Here is a 19,857-nt window from a genome sequence, read left to right as displayed (position 1 = left end):
TACAGGGGATTTGTGGCAATGACTGTCGATACATAATGGCCATCAGAGAGCACATTCATGATGTAATAAGGAGAGGAAGATGATGCTTTGTATTTTCCATAGCCATTTCAAACAATCATTGCTACTGCTCTAGCAGGGTTCATTTTATAAGATGGATTTCTTTATTGATTTTAATTTATTTGAATTTGGCAACCTAGGTACAGCACTGAACACAGAGGATGAATGCATAGTATGATATAGCTGATCTTCTCGGTGAGGCTACTAACATCCCTAAGATCAGTGAGCAATGCAGATGTCAGTAAATTATGACCTGTGACACTACCACCCTAAAACTCTGCAGTTGAGGGAAGCAGAGGATAAGCACAAAAATCCTAAATGGTACACTATTTCCAGTAGTGATTTGTTTACAAGATGCGCTCTTAACAGTTTTTTTTTTTTATTATTCGGAGCTCTGCTCCTAATAAGAACTACTTTCTCTGAAAGATACTGGGACATACTATGTGGGCTGCTGTGGAGGACTGTGTCTGCGCTGTACCTCTAGATTGTGTATCTGCTTTGCTACTACTCCTTAGTCTGAGGAACTGTACAGCTGGTCAGATGTCTGGCTATGAACATGGTGTCAGGCTTCTGCTACGTTACGCAAACATGGAAGGCTTTGATGTGAAGCAGAATTTCCATAAATCTTCTATGTTACACATACATTTGTGCTTCACCTTAGTTATGCAGTTCTGTAGTTCCAGGCCTCTGTTATCATGTCTGTCCCTACAGGAGTGTAATATTTTAGTAGGGCTTTTATCTTACCTACATCTGGGTGACGTATTATTTTACCCCTTGTGTCTTTCATGGGTAGATCAGGACTAAAATAATGTTGCCTTACACTGGGACACCTGAGCCTTTTTGCCCAGATTACATAGTGTAGTCTGTACTTACTTAGTTTTCCTGTATTGCATGTACCATTTGAAGGACATCTCCAGTAATGCTGTCCTTCCCACTATGTCTCCCTTGCGCAGGTCATGAAGAAGAGGAGGCACAGGCATGTCATCCTCTGCTGGTTCCTGATTCCTGCTCTTGTGGTTGTACCTGTGATGGGTGAGATAGTTGGCAATACCTTACCATGAGGGTTCTGACAGTACCCATGCAGGTAGACCAGTTTGATGTTCAGCTGAAGCCCAGCCATGAGTATGGCAGGGGGTGCTTGAGGTAACTGATGCTGCAATGACTTAATAGGTGGCCATTTTCATGTCACCCCTGGAGTGCATAGTGAATGCTCTCAACCTGTAGGCTTTTGTCTCAGGCCATCAGTGCAGGATGTTGCTCCTGTCACTGCACTGGCTACCCTGAAACATTTGAACCATCTTCTGGGTCCAGTAGCTCTCTCTGGGTCAGTTGACAAGTAAAATATTATAGCAATAACCCACGCCTGGGTGTGGGTAATGCAGGACTGACCCATGGTTGGTGTGGTTTGGTCACGAGGTCGAAGCCCGAGTGGCCAAACAAAGACAACCGTGGGTAAATCCAGCATTACCCACACCCAGAAGTGGGTTATTACTATTATACAATGACATTATTTAAGAAAAAAAATAATTACTTTTCTTAAATAATGGCATTGTATAATTCCTCCTTGCTGCTCTTCCGCAGCTGTCTGGTATTATGCGGTAGTTCTGATGTACTGCGCATGCATATACTTACACAGTACATCAGAGCTGTGGGCAAAAGCAATGGAGAAAGCAAGATCCCCGTTGCTTTTTACAAACTGTCTCGCTGTTTTAAATCCATTTAACATAGCGAGACAGTTTTGAAAAAAGCAACGGAGAAAGCAAGATCTCTGTTGCTTTTTAAAGTGTCTCACTATGTTAAATGGGTTTAACATAGCGAGACAGCTTTAAAAAAAGCAACGGAGATGCTATGTTGCTTTTTTTAAAGCTGTCTCGCTATGATAAACTCGTTTAACATAGTGAGACAGGTTGTAAAAAGCAATGGAGATCTTGTGTTCTCCTTTGCTGTAAAAAAAAGAAGAGTTATACTAATGGAAAAGTCCGGCAACTGGACCTTTTTCCATTACTATAACTCTGATTTACAACTTGCATGCTGACCAATCAGCGTGCACGTTTTGGAATATTAATGGGGGGGGGTCATATAATGTCCATTATCCTCTGTATTCCCAGACAGGTATGCCATCATTATACTGTACCTTATCCCATCTCTTGTGCATTGTTCACTTCTTACTACCACCATTTGCTCACCATCTACTTGTGTCTGCCAGCTTAATCATATGTTGTGCTTGCTATCAACCTCTCCAGGATAAGCCAACTAATGCTACCTGCTGTCTTCAAATGTCGCACTATTTGTTCTAGCTGGTGTACGGTTAGTATGTTGCTGTACAAGGTACTGCTTGCTCTGCTCCATATTGGTTTGTGTGTGGCTTTTCAGCTTTGCTTCACTTGTGATGTAAAATTACACCTTGGTACTAAACTGTACATATTGTCAACATTTGTATACTCATGTCTAGCCATTCTGGAGGCCATACAAGAAGAGGGATACCAGGCTGATGGAAGGTATCAAGACACAAAAAGGATGTGCAGGATGGAGGGAAAATAGTACAGCTACAGGCTAGTGGAGATGAAGCTGGTATTCACAGAGACCAAAACCCTTAGAGAGCATGATACTGGAGCACAAAGTCATTTCCGGCGAATGTGAAGAATCCCCCCGATTGGAAAGGACAGAGGAAGGAGGGTCTCACAGGCAGCAGATTGTGAGGATTGGTTACTGAATTGATACTGATAATATATGTTCATGGAAAGAGGTGTGGACATATGAAATAGTCTAAAATGGGTGATGGAGAGGAGAGTCAATGGAGTTATTCATGACAGCATGTGATATGTGGAGAAAGACAAGAGGAAAGGTAGTAATGAAGAGAAGGTGGAAACATTTTGACTGCTGCTTTTTCTCATTGCTTTCTACATATTTAGTTATTTATTCATGTTTTTTCTGTCAGGGTCCTGTGCACATTGGACTTTCTTCAGTTATGATCCAGGTGCAGATGGCACAACAGTGCAAACAAAATGTCTGAATACAATACATTTTATTTTTTTTTAATTTACCAAAGATTCCTGCAACTGCAGTAAGGCCTGTACATAAAAGTTCCAAGAGGAGACAAATTGGAATCAGGAGATGAAAGAAAGTATGGCTTGAGAGATGAAAATAGAGTAGAAAGAAGCAGAGAAAGCAGAACAAGAGTTAAGGATTTGTGGAGTGGACACAGTTAGTGCACCACTACTACTACTACTACTACTACTACTGCTACTATTATTACCACTACTTTTATTACTTCTACTGCTACTACTACTACTACTATTACTACTACTACTTTTATTACTGCTGCTACTACTACTATTACTACTAGTACTGCTACTACTACTACTATTACTACTACTACTTTTATTACTGCTGCTACTACTACTATTACTACTAGTACTGCTACTACTACTACTATTACTACTACTACTTTTATTACTGCTGCTACTACTACTATTACTACTAGTACTGCTACTACTACTACTATTACTACTACTACTTTTATTACTTCTACTGCTACTACTACTACTGCTACTACTACAAGATGAAGAATTTGGGTGGTGGAGATTACCCTTTTTCTATACAGCAGGTATACTTTTTTATGTCTTTTAGGTCTACTGTTAGTCCTTTCCTGAACTGTAAGTACCTTGTAAATTGTCAGAGTTGTGCAGAGAGATGATTCCAATTAGCAGGGATCATTTTTCTTAAGGACTTTTCACCTGTGGCAAGGCCCAAATAGGTGTGGGACTAGAGCTAGGGTATTTCATCAGTGCTTCTCAGAGAATAAGAGGCCAGTTTTAGTTGTAATTTACTTCTTAAGGATAGGCAGAAAAAGCTCTAGTGTTTCAAAAGTAAAGGTGGAAAGAAGGCATGTGGAACGGGCTGCTTTTACAGGATGAGTGAATAGTTTTGGGATAAAAGTCAAATAAGTCTACACATGCATTAATTGCTGTTTGTATTTTAGAAGTGTTATATGCAGAGTGCATGATAGTAGTTGATAGGACATATTGCAGCTTGGGATACGTCGTTTTTTTGCCCAAGCTTCTCTTACTTCTTTGGTGAGGTGGTTTGAAATACAGTAGGGACATTTGCAAAGACTCAAAGAGTAGTAACTTTTGCAATCACATAGTCTGTGTAGATTCTGAAAGAGAGTGTTTTATCAAGTACTAAGCTAAGGTACTTACACTCTTTGGTCATGCTTATTGGTTGCTTCCTCTGGGTAGTGATTAAGTAGGAAGAAGCAGTTTGAAATTTCTGCTGGAAGCCATTGGGCATTGTGGCAGGTTTATTGAAATTAAGAGTAAGTTCGTTTTGTGTAAAACAAGTAAGGATGGATGTGAAATCCTTTTGTATGGCCAATGTAGCCCACCCCAGTGATTATGCTCTATTCAGTCACCTCTGGATGAGAGCAGAAGCTTAGTTATTATTTTTGCAATTATAAAACACCTTTTAGAATGCAGACCTACATCTTTACAGTGCATGTTCCAGACAGTATATAGTTTCTCCACTGAAAAAAGAAACAAACATAAAAACTCATGAAATGAATGGTTTCCGCAAGCAAACAAGCAAATATATATAAATAAATAAGAAAATAAAGCATTTAAAAGTTATACAGCTGTAATATATAACAAATATGCCCCTTTTAGCACATCTTACTGATCAAAATAAATAAATCATTTTAAAAGAAAATGTGCAAACCATGGCATACATGGTATATGTGTCTACTTCCATGGGTGAAAGCCAAGCCATCCAAGCAGCCCTATACATTTTTCAAGCTAAATGTATTGGTCTGTAACCAAGCAGTGCACAAAATGAATAATGAAAACAAAGACTCACTATAATGCGTTTTAATATTTAAGACAAAAAAGTGGAAATATCATTGGATTGTTATGCAGATAAATGAACCAAATAAAATTAGAAACTCCCACACACTTCACATGGATTTCCAGTCATAAGTATCTTGCTGATAATATTGCTTTTTTCTGTACTAATGGAGTAGTGGATTTACTCCAGAGTGAACATTGCCCTCTCACTAAAGAAGGTACAGTTTTGTAGTTGTCTAGATTAGGCAATCACCATTTTGTGGATAGAAACATATTTTATATCGTAGGACATTCATTTGTAATTTGGGCTAGAACAGTAGCTCATGTTTTTTTTTTTTTTTTTTTTTTTTTTTTTTTACACAGGCAGTTGTACATTCACAGGTAATGGGGTACAGCCATTGCACAGTTTTTAACAAATATTCACATACTCTTCCAGATGTGTTTTACAGGCTGTTGTACATGTGCGTGCAATGGCCTAGAACTATTGCACATGTTGTACTGGTTGCTGTATGCTGAAACCTTGATCAGATGGTGGAAAGAGGGCAGCTGCCTTGGGCACAAAAGTGTAAAGAGGTGCAATCAGCAGATGCAGAGCAGTGTTTAGTGCATTACCAGCATTCAAGACTGAATGCCAGTTTTGCATTTGTGGTCAGGGCTGAAACACTTAAGAACACCATGTATGGTGTAAACTATAGAAGTTTCTTGTTGCAAATCTAGCAAGAGGTTTTCTACACCTTAAAAAAAGGCAAGTATCTAAGTTTAGGGACTTTTGTTTTGCTTCTGAACTTAAGATTGAGGGGATGGCAAATAGAGTTTGAATTGGTAGCCACAGCTCTGGCTGTATTTGCATCTGTAATGGGGCAAGAGCCATTGCGCATGTTTTTTTACAGGTGTTGTATATGTACTCTGACTTAGGAATGCTCAAAGACCAGCTTTCCTGCATTTATAAGAGGTCTCCTTTCAGACTCCGACTCACCAGCAATAGAAGAAATGCCTTATTTCTGCACCATTTAGATGCATTGTTATCTTCAATGTGACTGATTAAGTCATTAGCTTAAAATCTGATGCTAGATGGATCCAGTTCCTGTATTACTTCCTAGACAGCCCTTAAGAAGTAAGACTTACCTCAGGATGGAAGGAATTATGGCAAACTCAATAGGATCCACATGTGATATTTCCTGGTAATGTAGGGGAATAAGCAGATTCGTTTTGAGTATTTTTACAAGTCATCTTCCACATGCTGCATACCACCTTCTGTATGCAGATTACCTGAGGAAAGAAAAAAGTAAGTTACCAATCATAGCAGCAATGAAAAGAACTCTACAAACTTTCCGTAGTGCTCATCTATTCTAATGCCCGACAAATAAGTGGATTTTCCAGGAAAGGAAGTAAAGACAAGCAGGGAATAGCATGGATGAGTTATGGAACTTAGGCAGCTCTCACTAAATATTGAGTAGTCGTGCAGCGTGGCATTACAAACATGAGCCACAAAACTTAGATTAACAGCAGAGGAATGTTCCGGAACACATCTGAATTTGAATGTCATGCAGTGTAAAAGAGTGCCACATATTTCTGCAAATGTATGTAAACAACACTAACAAAATATCTCATGCACTAAGTGTTAGTCTTCAGTGTCTCACTGAATTTTAGTAGTGCAGAGCAAGAATCCATCAGTGAATTAGTATGAAATAAAAGTATTTGTCAGTGTCGCATGGTAGCCTGCATTATAGCAGCATGGTGCAAATGAGAGTTAACATGGAAGAGATGGCATGTGAAATAGTAGACTACAAAACAAGCATCACACATTAAAGCAAACTTTACAGCAATGGCTTTGAAGTGGTAAAATGTCTGTTCAGACTGACATATACATATAGTAACACATTTAGCAAATGTAAATAGCACTTTCAAATGGTGTACTTAGCTTTACGTGACTTGTCGTCAATCATAATTGTATATGTATCAGTTTACATTAAACATAATAGTTTTATATTACATTTTCTTTCTAAACATAATGCTTCCTTATCAAGCAAGTAATGCATTTTATTTTTAGATATATTAACACTGCTGGCTGACATGTACTCACCCAAAGGTGTGAGGCTTAAGACAAATTTTAAATTTCACCAAAAGTCCAGGGAGTGCAAACAACACAGAATTAGCACCCAAATTGTCAATGTGTTAATAAGGGATCTTTATTGTTAAAAACAGCTCACTGAAGCTGCATTTGCAAAGAAACAGAATGTTGGCATGTGTGATGATAGGAGGTACTGCCAGATATGCCAGAAGTAGGGCAGTGGATGTATGATTTGTGCCAACACAGCTAGCTGGAATTTTGTAAATAATTATATGTCATTTGCATATCAAATTGAGTTGTACAGATGCTTGTGCTGAAAATGTATTTGTGAGGTTTGCTTGTGTTAAAATGTATCAACAGTGCACCCTACTGAATGAAATTAAATGTACATATATTATTGTAACTGAATAGAATGTATATGTTTTAATAGAGGACACTGGATCAGCAAAGGTTAACCAGCTAGATTACTTTAAGAAAAATAAGGGAAATGGAAGTGAGCTGTTAAACCTTTAAAACAGTACCCCACAGTGTTGAATAGGACCAGAGACAGTGGATCTGGAAGAAGCCTCTGTTCATTAGCACAGTAAAAAGAGGGGAACCCCTAGGCATTGCCATAAACATTTAGGATATGTATGGTAGCCGTCTGTGCTAAATTCCTGTCTCAGCTTCAAAGTCGATTACTGTGAGAACCTAGAGTCAAGTGACCAGATGAGTTCATTTTGCAAGCCATCTTGGATATTATATTTTACAGGAAGTGATCTCTGAGGAGGGAGTATTCTGTTTTGAGGAACCTGACTAGAAAGACTGCTCACATATTTCATTTTGTCTTGCTCTATCAAGTAAGTCATTAGGTAATAGTAATTCTCCTAGATTCAGTCAGGAATATAGTGAAGCTTAGTTTAGAGATTGTTTTTCTTTATCAGTATGAGTCTGTCCATCAGTGTTTGTTTCATTATTTCCTGTGATTTGAACTCTGTGGTTTACTGTAAATATATATTCATATTTTCATGCTCTTTTATTATTCATTATTAAATATATTTAACATTTTTATTGTGGCTGGTCCTTGTAGAAAGTATTTAACCTTTGAGAGTGCTTATATTTATTTGGTGACACTGTGTGGGCCACTCCAGAAGGCCTAGCTGTCCTAGTCAACTACTATTTGTATTAGTATTATAATTACACAGTATAATTTTACACCCCTTCTTAAGGGCCTCTAAGGCTGATTTTGGAATGTCTGGTGGCAGTGATAACTACCTTTTACTCTGGGCACAAGGGGGCACAGCAGGCAAATCTCTGACAGCCTTTCCCAGGCGTGTGTGTGTGTGTGCAAAATCAAATCTCTCAGTGCTTCTGTCAACTACTTTGGGCAGAGACACAAAGCACTGGGTTTATAGAGAGGGTTCTGGAGGACATGGCTTGGACACTCAGCTGAGGACCTAACCCTACAGCTGTACAAATGGGAAGTCTTACTGGGGACTGGAGGGAGACAGATATAGAGAAATTCAGACCTTGGGCTGAGTGTATTCTCTGTATGCTCTTAAAGTAAATTGTGCTTGATTTAGAGAGGTCTGCATCTAGAAATGCTGAGCGTATCCATTTGTACTCCAAGTGAACATCCCTCTCCAGTGTCAGTGGTGAGGATTCAGGCTCCTGGATTACTGGCCCAGAGAGGAGTCATCACATATTGGTTGGCAGTAGTGGGATCATCACACATCGCATATTGGTTGGCCGTGTTGTGACCATCACTCATCACCATATGGAACAGCTAAATCATTAAAGCATCAGAATACAAATATGGCCTGGTTTATAATAAACATGAAACAGGAGTTCTGGGTTCACTTCACTATCGTGATTTACTGAAATCTAGAATTTCAGTATCTCGAGACTAAAATAGCGAAAGCCCAGTTTCGCAAAAGACCACATAACCGAATCCAGAAATGTCGAATCAGCGGTTGTGGTGGTGTGCTGTGTTAATGGATAGCTAGAGATTCAGGTAAGTGTTCATATTTTAAGGGTTTTGGGTAGGGATTTTAGGGTATGTTAGTGTGTTGGGAAGCTGTACGTGTAGGTAAGAGTGTGAGTGTGTAAGTGTTGAAAATGGTGGTGTTTGTATGTATGTGATGTGTGTTTGTTCGAGGGGAATGTAGATTGTGTAGTGGTGGGTTTCATGTCTTTATCTTTTTAGTGCAACCTCGGAGTTAGTATATATAAGTAGCGGTGGTGCAAGGGAGATGGGGGTTCAGGGGGGCTTATATGTAGGGTAGGTTCATGTATTTGTGTTGTGTTTGTGTGTGTTTCATTCATTTGTTGTAGTGTGGGGAGGAAGGTGTATGTGTGTTTGTGTGGTGTAGGTTGTTTAAAAGCAATTTTGAATTTCGCACTTTTGGGGTTTCGGTATTTTGATTTTTTGGCTTTAAGTCTGGAGATACTGAAAGTCGATATTTCAGTATTTCAAGATTATAAAGTGAATCCACTTTACTTGCTGATCACATAATATATCCTTGTTTTACATGGCATGTTCAATCCTGCACATTTTTGTGTTTGCCACTTAAATGCTTGACAAAAAATTATAAGAGCTACTCTATGAATGCTGTAGCTATAAACAGCATGATATATATTTATTGTTTATATATATATATATATATATATATATATATATATATATATATATATATGTATATATTCTGTGCATGTGTGGAATTTCCTGTTCCACCTAGCTTGAAAGTACCAGTCAATTTATTTATTTTATTTATTTATTTATTTATTTATTTATTTATATTTGTTGACCGGGAATGTCTGACTGGACGTTGGTCCATTTTCAGCGGAGGCCCAGGGAGAAAAGCTCCACAGTTAAAACAAACAGACAGTAGTTACATTGGATTTCATAGCGATTAACAATTTACATAGCAATTACTTACAACATATTTACAGATGAACAACATAGTACATCAGTAGACAACTAAAATCTATCTGTGAAGTACATAACAGACATTAACAAATGTTACAATAAGAAGTTCCTGCTGTATAATAAGTACTAGGCTTATGAGCATCTGAGCTTGCTATAATAAAGGTAGTTAGTGGAGTGGAAATAAAGGTAGTGGTTGGATGGGGTGGGTGATATTAGAGTGGGAGTTGCAAGGGCATAGCCAGCATGTTTTTAGGTGCACTTTTAGTAAAGTTTTGAAGTGGGTGCATGATGGTATGGAGGTAATTGTGGGTGGGAGGGAGTTCCATAATTTGGCTATGGTGCAAGAGAATAGTGCTTCATCAGCAGAGTTATTGGCTTTAGCGATCTGCAAGTGATTTTTGTTGCTGGATCTTAGTGGTCTGGTCGTGCGATAGGGTTGGAGTAGATTCTGGAGGGATGGGACATTTAGTGGATGGTTTACTAGTTTGTGGGCGGGTGAGAGTTGATACCATTGAAGGAGGTGAGGGAGTTCAAGCCAGCCCAGTTTAGCAAGTGAGAGACAGTGGTGACTATGGTAGGATGCCCCTGTGGTGAATTTGGCGATTTTGTTGTAGCAGGTCTCTAGCGTGTTTAGATCGCATTGCCTTAGGTTGGTATATATTGGAGAGGCATAAAGTAGGGGGGAGATAAGGTGGGAATTTGCTATTGAAATCTTTGCTGCTTTGGTGAGAAGTTGCTTATTTCTGTATAACACTCCTAGTTTTTTGTGGACTTTTTTTATGGTCATGGATATGTGAATGTCAAATTTTAGTTTATTGTCTATTTCCACTCCTAGCAATTTGGTGTGTTCAGTTGGGTATATAGTGGTATTGCCTTTTGCTGTGATGTTAAAGTGAGAGTTGTTTTGAGTATGTTTGGTGGGTTGGAAGATGAGTAGTTTAGTATTGTTTGGGTTGAGTATTAATTGCCCATCGGATAGCCAAGTTTCAACAGAGGAAAAGGCTTCCTGTGTGACTTTTTGCAGTTTGGGTAGGGACTGGGCTGAGCAGATGATGGTTGAGTCATCTGCATATTATGTGAGTCTGCCATGTTTGGTGGCAGAGGCTATATTATTGGTGAAAACAGAGAAGAGTAGGGGTCCAAGGATGGATCCTTGGGGAACCCCTATGGAGATAGGTAGTTAGAGAGATATGTCATTCTGCCATACAATGGATTGTTGGCGGTCAGACAGGTAACTCTGAAACCAGTTGGTGACTGATTGTGAGAAGGATAGGTTATTGAGGACAGAGATAAGTTGTTTGTGTGGGACCACGTCAAATGCTTTAGATAGGTATAGGAAAGTAGCAGAGGAGAGATAGCCATAGTTTTTATGCTGAAGGATAGTGTTAGTAAAGGAGAGTAAGGCAGTGGTGGTGCTATGGTTTGGTCGGAAACCATGCTGAGTATTGGAAAGGAGGTTGTTAGTAAGGAGGTAGTCTGAGACCTGAGAGTGTATGCATCTCTCTAGTATTTTGGAGAGTGGAGAGAGAATAGCTATGGGGCGGTAATTGGTTAGTTCTGTGGAGGGTCCGACTTTGTGGAGGGGAATTATATGTGATACTTTCCACAGTGTGGGAACGTAACTTTCTGACAGAAATCGGTTAATTAAGATGGATACTGGGTAGGCCAGAGTATATTATCAATGATAAGATTCAGATAAATGTTTACTGATTTTGACAAGCCAAGGCTTCAGTATCAGTTTATTTTAAAGCTTTACCAGCTTTGAAGCTGCCCATGCTGCTGCTGCTGCTTTGTAAGAATGAAATTAGATTTACTAATCAAAGCTTAGTTGATAAACTTTTAAAATGTTATGACTACCATGTATCATGACTTCTGGAGACAGTATAATGTAAACATTAGGCAAGTCAGCAATGGAAGAAAACTTTTATAGCATGTTACAAAAGTTATATTTTCTAATCTAATTTTACCATATAAAAATTATGTAAACACTGCAGAAAGTGTTAACCTACTTGTAGTATGCTAGATAGTATCATGCTAATATTGTATATGTATGCTACGTATTACAGTAAAACTGGCTATCTATTGTCACAAAGACTATAATCTGCTTCTGCTAAATCAGAGGTGTAGACAGTAGTTACTCACTAATCTGCATTATATGTTGCCACATTTAAACTCTTGTAATAGCAGTTTCAAGAATGTACATTTTTGTCTGCAGTTTACCACAGAAGAATAGTACTAGGAGATACAAATCGGCTTCACCATATATCCTCTAAGTTTAATTCTCCCAGTCTTAATTTGCAAAATGCATGACTATGAGCAGATTAGTTAGACGACTCCAGGTTGCTGTTAAAAAATAATAATTGTGTCTTCTGGGGCTACTTATTTAATAAGTGAATAAAGTTTAAAAATACATATTTATGTGCTTTCTTCTGCTTTCTTCTAGGTGCTGTGTATAATTATCTATGAAAATAATTATTCCATAGACAGCATCAAAGCCAGAAAAGGAAAGCAAAAATCCAACTTGGTAAAAATTGTCACATTCAGCATAGGATGGAAAAGTTCTTACTGTTTTTATTATTATTATTATTATTATTATGGAATCAGACATATTGACACCTGGGATCTCAGCAGTAATAAAAATGTGATAACTTCAAGTTACATATAGTTTATTTCAAGCAATTAGATATGCCACTAGACATATTAAATAACACTCCATTTAGATTTCACATTATTTCCAATCCTATGGCAACAAGGAAGTTCAGTGTTAACAGATGAAATTGAATTTTCAGTAGTTTAAATTCAGGAATTTCCTGGTTTTCTTTGTTTTAAGTTCTCACAGAAGCTTGGTTTTGCTCAACTTGCTTTGGTATTTAACAAACTATTAGAAAATCTCAGTCTGAGTTCACTAGATTTGATTATTTTGTTTAAAACAGCCAATTAAAAAAGAAGAATAGAACGTTTTGCCCATTGTATAAGTAGTTGAGGTGTAAGATTTCTGCTGAACTATAAGAAAATTCTGCCACCAGTGTTATAAATGACTGTGCTGCTTTGAAGCTGTTGCTTCTTATTCATCATATTCTTACAATGATCTTTGGAACTATAGGAAGGCAATGGGGAATCTTATAGTGCTTCAGGAAATAAGGCTCCTTCTCCTATAACTTCCATGATATGATTTTTTTAAATTGAGCAAAATTTGAAGTCTATACTAGTAAAGACTGAGAAGTGATAGTTTAATAAAAAGGTAATTTTGTACTCATAAAACTCTTCATATCGGTGAATGAAAATGTTTTGTAAAGGACTGGTAATAGTCAAAAGTTGCATTATATAGTTATCCCCATTCACCAATAAATGAGGTAGAAATTTGAAGTAAAAAATGAAGTACTGAAGTGAAAGCTGTGGATGTGTCTATAAAAAAAAATCATCTGATAGGACACCAGTGGAAATTTAAAAATAAATTGCAAGTAAATTAGATGATATTTTAGAGAACTTAAGTGGAGTAGAAGAAGCTGTGTGAATAATCTGATGCCATCTTAACCTTACAGCAGGAAAGAAGGGTACGGGATGATTTCTTAAGCATACACGAAGACTAGAAAACACTCCACTCAACTGACAACACTTTAACTGAGTGCTGAATGATTGGAAGAAAGGGTTTGAAACAAATTTTACCAAATATTACAGGTAAGATTTTTCCCCCAGGGGCAAACTACTCTGTATCACCCATGTGAGGAGACACCCATACAACCCCAAACTTAAATATATCTACTCCAAAGTCACACAACAATTGTGAAAAAAAAAACACTGTCAATGAAAATGTTTCACTTATACAGCACTCAATGAAAGCACTGTCAATTGGATGATGGGAACCCCAAAAGTATTATCAGTAGGTCATGCAATCATTGATATGCAGGATAAAGAACAAACAATAAATTTGTGGTCGATGCCTGGGGTATTTGGGGAAAGAGGGGCATGACTGTATGAAATATATGACCAAAGAATTGGTGATACAGAGATTTTTCAATGAAAGTCATTCATGTTGAGAGAGCTTATTGACTCCATGAACCAATTTTAGGAAAGTCATTAGGTCACTCATATATTATTCTAATTTAGTCTGAATTTTAGTATGAGCAGGAACAAATGATCAGTTTTGCTCACCTGGTATAAACTGCAAAGTTAAAATGAGAATAATTTGCTTTAATCATAATGATTATTGGCCAAAGAATTAAGCAGTGACCATGTTTTTTATAGAAATTAAATAATGTCAGTGAAAGAAACTTAATATTAATTAACATAGCCTGCAATGCTATTTTCCTGCATAAGTAAGAGTATTGTCTGATCTGTCGAAGGCATTTGGTGAAGGATTGATTCTTGAAGTTGCAGAAGGGTAAAATCATGCAAAGATAGATAGCTTTACTAAAACAGAAATGAGAGCAGTTCAAGACTTTTCTTGCTTGCCAGAGAAGGCCTTTGAATAGAAAAGACTGACCTTCATGATGTTGCTGCTTGTTATACATGTTGTTTTAATGAGAGTGAGTTTCTGTGGCACGATCCACAAGTGGCTTTGGATATAATATATGATTAAAGGAATGGAACTTGTAAGTGACACAGTCTTTATAATGATTATTTGTTCCTGAGGTTTAAGGGTATATCCTTTTTTAATCCTGAGAAAGACTTTGACTGAATAGGAGACTAAAAGTGTTCATCTGCTATATTTTGGATCTCAGTCAATGAAACTGCTTCCTTACTCAGTTGTAGAGGCCTAATGATACATCTCTTTACTAGTTTGAAAGACTAATAATAAGTGTAAGACTGGGATTGTTGCAATCATAAAATTGTCCTTACACTGAATATTTGTTTTTTTTTTTTTGTAAATATTTTTATTCATTTCCAAAAACAAGAAAACATGAATGCAGGTTATTTATGACAGTGAAGTATTTACAAATTATTTAAAAAGGTAGGCTAAAACCTCTAAACAGATATCAAACATTAAAACCAAAATAAAGTATTTACAAGGGTGTCTATTGTTGGCATATAATTGACTTTCTATACAATTGTTTCCTGATTATAATCTGCTACAGTCATTACTCTCCAGTATTTCAGTTACTTTTTGCCATGCTATATATAATGATGTAGTTCTTTCAGTTCTTCCTTTAATAGTGTTCATTTCCAATTGCGATACAGCTGACACCATATTCATGAATTGCTTACAAGTTGGAGAAGCTTTGGATTTCCAGTCTGATGTAATGTTCTTCCTTGCAATGGCTAGGAGAGTCCACAAGATTACATAGTTTGTTCTTGGTACACAGTCAGGTACAGGTGCATTAAACAAAATAATAGATTTGGAAATCTGGAATTTGTCATTGAATACCATTTGCAGAAAATAATTTATTTTATCCCAATATGGTTTAATCAAATGGCATTCATAGAACATATGTTGCCAGTCTGCTTTTATTGATAAATCACAACTCCAGCAGCCAATATTTTTCTTAAATATAAGTTCCATTTTATGAGGGGTTACATAAGATCTGTGTATGAATTGCCATGTAAAGAGTCTCCAATGTAATGAAAGTGATGTCTGCTTTGGAGAGAGAAGAATTGATTTTTTGTCTCTGTCATTTGGCACATGTCCATTAATTGATCTATAATAATTCCATATTTTGTCATTATTATAAGTTTTTATTTTTTTGTTTGTTTTATAAATTGATGATAAGTATCCCTTTCCAGTAATGGGTTCATTCATTAGTAATATTATATGTTCTATAAGATTAGAAACATTCTGTCTTATTGATGGTTGCATTGTTTCTTGTTTGCTTAATATATACTGTCTTAATTCTTGTACATGTAGCCATGAACTATTTTCCATATTTAATTTCCATTTAATTTGGTCTATTGTCAGAAGTTTTCCAGAGTTTACCAATTAATGCCAATATATTAATCCCTTTTCTTTAAGCATGTTGACTACTTCTATATCAAATGTTATTATATTACCTTGTGTGTACGCTACTAGATATAATAAAACTGACTATGCTTTAATATCAGGATTGCTATTAATAAGATATTGGAAAATTTTTAATGTATAAGCAATGTATTTGGAACCTATATTTTTATAGTTATGTATCATCATATATTCCTTCATCAGCCATAGAAAATTGTTTGGTATGAAATCGGTATACTTATTTGCTACTACAAATCCTGACTTTAACCAGATTCTCTCATGAACTAGCTTCCATTTTGATGTATATTTTGTATTTAGCCATAATGATATTGTTTTAATAACAGATAAATGCAAATATACGTCTATGTCTGATAAACTTATGCCACCCATATCCCAATCATCTAGATGATATTTCATAGCTATCCTTGTTTTTTTTGGATACCATAGGAATCTTACCATTAAATAATTTAATTATTTTTGGTGCGATTTAGCTTGTGGCAAAGAACAAGCTTGTATAACATAAAGAATTTTTGGAAATATGATCATTTTAATTATATAGAGCCTATCTTCCATTGAAAAGAAGAACTTATTCCATCTTTGTATTAGATTTTTAATATTATTTAAGGTCTCTTTATAATTTGTTTCAATTGTAGTATCTAGGTTGTTAGTTATTATAATTCCCAAGTATTTAATTGTATTATCGGTGGGGATAAATTTATGGTATTTCTTATTTAGATCTTTTTTATTAGTATTTATAAGCAATACATTTGTTTTGTTCTCATTAAATTTAAGACTCGAAAAGTTTTGAAAGTTTTGAATTGAGTCCCATAATGCTTTTAAAGAGCTATTATTATTCTTTAAGGTAATTAAAATATCATCAGCAAAAAGCTGAATTTTAAGCTCTAGGCTGTTGTCTAATTGTATTCCTCCAATATTTTTATCCATACGTATATTATTTGCTAGGGGTTCAATGACTAGCGCAAACAATAACGGAGAAAGATGGCAGCCTTGTTTTGTGCCCTTTGTTATTTTAATAGATTTAGACAGACAAGATCCCAGTTTTATATAAGCCAATAATTTTTCATATAATGATTTTATTAACAAGGTGAAGTTGTTTGAGAAGCCATATTCTTCTAAAACTAACCATAAATAATCCCAGTTCACTGAATCAAATGCGCTATTTATGTCTAAACTAATAACATTCATTCTGTTTTTGTGACATTTATATAATCAATTAAAGAAAGAATTCTTTTGATGTTGTCATAAGTGTTCCTATCTTTTATAAAACCTGTTTGATCCTCCTCTATCAAAAGTGGTAGTAATTGTTTTATTCGAGCAGCATGTATTGCCATAAAAATTTTATAATCTATATTAAGAAGTGAAATGGGTCTATATGATGAACATTCACTGGGATCTTTATTTTGTTTCAAAATTGATGATATTAATGTGTACTTCCAAGAAGGAGGAATGTCTTTACCATTTTTAACTGATGTAAAGACATTCAATAACAACAGCAAAGCCTCATTAGATAGTAATTTAAACATTTCTGGGGTGATATTATCTATACCTGGAGCTTTGTTTAATTTTAGCTTATTTACTTCAGCTTTAAGTTCTGTTATTGTTATTTCTTTATCTATTAGTTGGCCCTGCTCCTCTAATAACCTAACTTTAACATTGATTTTAAGGAAAGTTTTCACTACTGAATGTGTTTTTATTTTCTCATTTTGATTATTAAGTTTATGAAAGAAAAGCCTAAAAGCTTCTAGTATTCCTTCTAAATCAGACACTTTCTTTTTGGTTTCTATATTATGTATTTCCTTGATTTGATTTGTTTTAATTATCTTTTTAGTCCTATTTGAATATTTGTTTTGCAGCTTTGAGAGGTATATTTATTCTAAACACTGAATGCTTCATCTGCTAATATATGGAGGTCCCTATTAAAAAGAACAAAAGATTAAAATGTTGAGTGCTGTAAACAGCAAAAATGCCGGGCATCACAAAACAGTGAAGATCGGGAAATTTGCCTTTTCCTCACTGTAGTGTGATCTCAGAGTTGGTATATATAATTAGCGGGGGGGGGGGGGGGCTGCACCACAATAAAGGTTTTGATGTTATGCATTTTTGCTGTTTACAGTGCTCGTGTTTTTGAAATGTTGCTGATATAATATAGACCCATATATGGGACCCTATGAATGAAACTGAAACTGAACGATTATTTATTCCCCACAGGATTAAGGTAAACATTGCTTTTCTAGTTTGAAAGACAAAACTTAAGTGTGATACCATGGTCACTCCATAGCACAGAGGGATAGAACCATGACTACAGCGCAAGTGATTTGAGTTTGAGTAGCATACACATTTAACATTTTAGCTGTCTTTTGTTTTAGGCAGTCCTCTCATCATTAATAATTGTTTTATTTTATGCACTTCTAATGAAGTGTGGAGGATAACAATTGTATTAATCTTTTATTCGTTAGTTGAAACAGTGGATGGGAAAAAATACATAAGTGATACATTTGTTTACTACTTTCTTGAACTCTTTAGATTTTGCCATTGAACAGACACCCACAAATGAAACAGAGTCAACATTAAAGCATGCAAATCAGAAGTTACACACAGCTATCATACAAATACAGCGGATTGATATGGATAATACTATCACAGAGTGAGGATTCAAGCAAATGTTGATATTTTGTTTTTAAAACTGGAGTGATATCTATAAACTCATCAGTGTACCTAACCACTCATTTAACAAATCAGAAGCAGATGCAAATGGCTGCTCATGACTACGTCAAAATGGCAAAGCTTTACTGTTAGTTCCTGTGGTGTTATATAAGTATACCATTGTCAGTATATACTTATGTAAATCACACAATATGAAGGTAGGCTGCACATTTTAGCCTCAGACAAATGTAAAGCCATCCATTTATGTATGGAACACAGACAGTTCAGCACATTAGTAAGCACACAAGAGGCTGTACTCTTTCTAGGACTATCTCAACCACAGTACATACAAAGAATCAATCCTTACTGTAGCAGCATTTTCCTCATTTTAAAACCATAGAGTTGACATTTGGCAAACAAGGGAATATCTTGATGATTAACCGATATCTGGGTATTTTTAAGAAAGCACCAGTGTCCCCTCTGATATTCTTATATTGCACAAGGCAGCTAGGGTCTCGCATTTTGTGACCAACAGGTAGCCAATAACAGAAAGGTGGTTTCAAATAGTAGCACATTATCTAAATTTACCCCACATATTTTGAAGAGCTCTACTTTTCGAGGTTGTTTCCTGGGTTATTTCAACTAATACTTAGAATTTAGATTAGCTGCATATGTCTCTGTGCACAGCTCTGTGCTGACTATAATGGAAAAAAGATGCTAAGAATGAAGCTACCTGGTAACAGGAAAAGAGGAAGGCCTAAGATAAGGTTTATGGATGTGGTGAGAGAGGACATGCAGGTGGTTAGTGTGACAGAGCAAGATTCAGAGGACAGGAAGAAATGGAAATAGATGATGTGGTGGCCCCTAACAGGAACAACCGAAAGAAGATGATGATATGTTTGCAAAGTTTAAAACACTGCTGGATTACCGGGAGTCTGTTTTGTGACGTTTAAAACACTCCCAGGTTAATGGCAGTGTGTTTTGTTAAGTCTAAAACACTGCTGGATTAGCAGGAGTGTGTTCTTTTTAAGTTTAAAGCACTGCTGGATTAATTGGAGTGTGTTTTGTGAAATTTTAAACACTACTGGATTAACTGGAGTGTGTTTGCAAAGTTTAAAATACTGCTGGATTAATGGGAGTCTGTCTTGTGAAGTTTAAAACACTGCTGGATTAACTGGAGTGTGTTTTGTGAATCTTAAAGCACTGTGGATTAATGGGTGTGTGTTTTGTGATTTAAAAACACTACTGGATTAACTGGAGCATGTTTGCAAAGTTTAAAACACTGCAGGATTAACCAAAGTGTGTTTATTGAAGGTTAAAACACTGCTAGATTAACTGGTGAGTCTTTTGTAATTTAAACCGTTAATGAACCCTCGTACCCATA

At 36.2% G+C, this 19,857-nt stretch overlaps 1 protein-coding gene across 1 annotated transcript in view; it reads right to left on the bottom strand.

Moving 5' to 3' along the window:
- EXOC3L2 (exocyst complex component 3 like 2) overlaps window positions 1–19,857 on the bottom strand; it is a 640,637-nt gene that overhangs the window by 466,735 nt on the left and 154,045 nt on the right. Inside the window, exon 2 of the mRNA XM_044062610.1 lies at window positions 6,024–6,167. The gene's annotated coding sequence lies outside the window, so the exon portion shown is untranslated. The remainder of the gene's footprint in view (window positions 1–6,023; window positions 6,168–19,857) is intronic.

The sequence above is a fragment of the Protopterus annectens genome, chromosome 1.part0, assembly GCF_019279795.1.
Source record: "Protopterus annectens isolate FY-2018-M chromosome 1.part0, PAN1.0, whole genome shotgun sequence".
NCBI lineage: Eukaryota > Metazoa > Chordata > Ceratodontiformes > Protopteridae > Protopterus > Protopterus annectens.
Note: the sequence above shows the minus strand (reverse complement) of the source record. Positions and strands in the feature narration are given on the sequence as shown.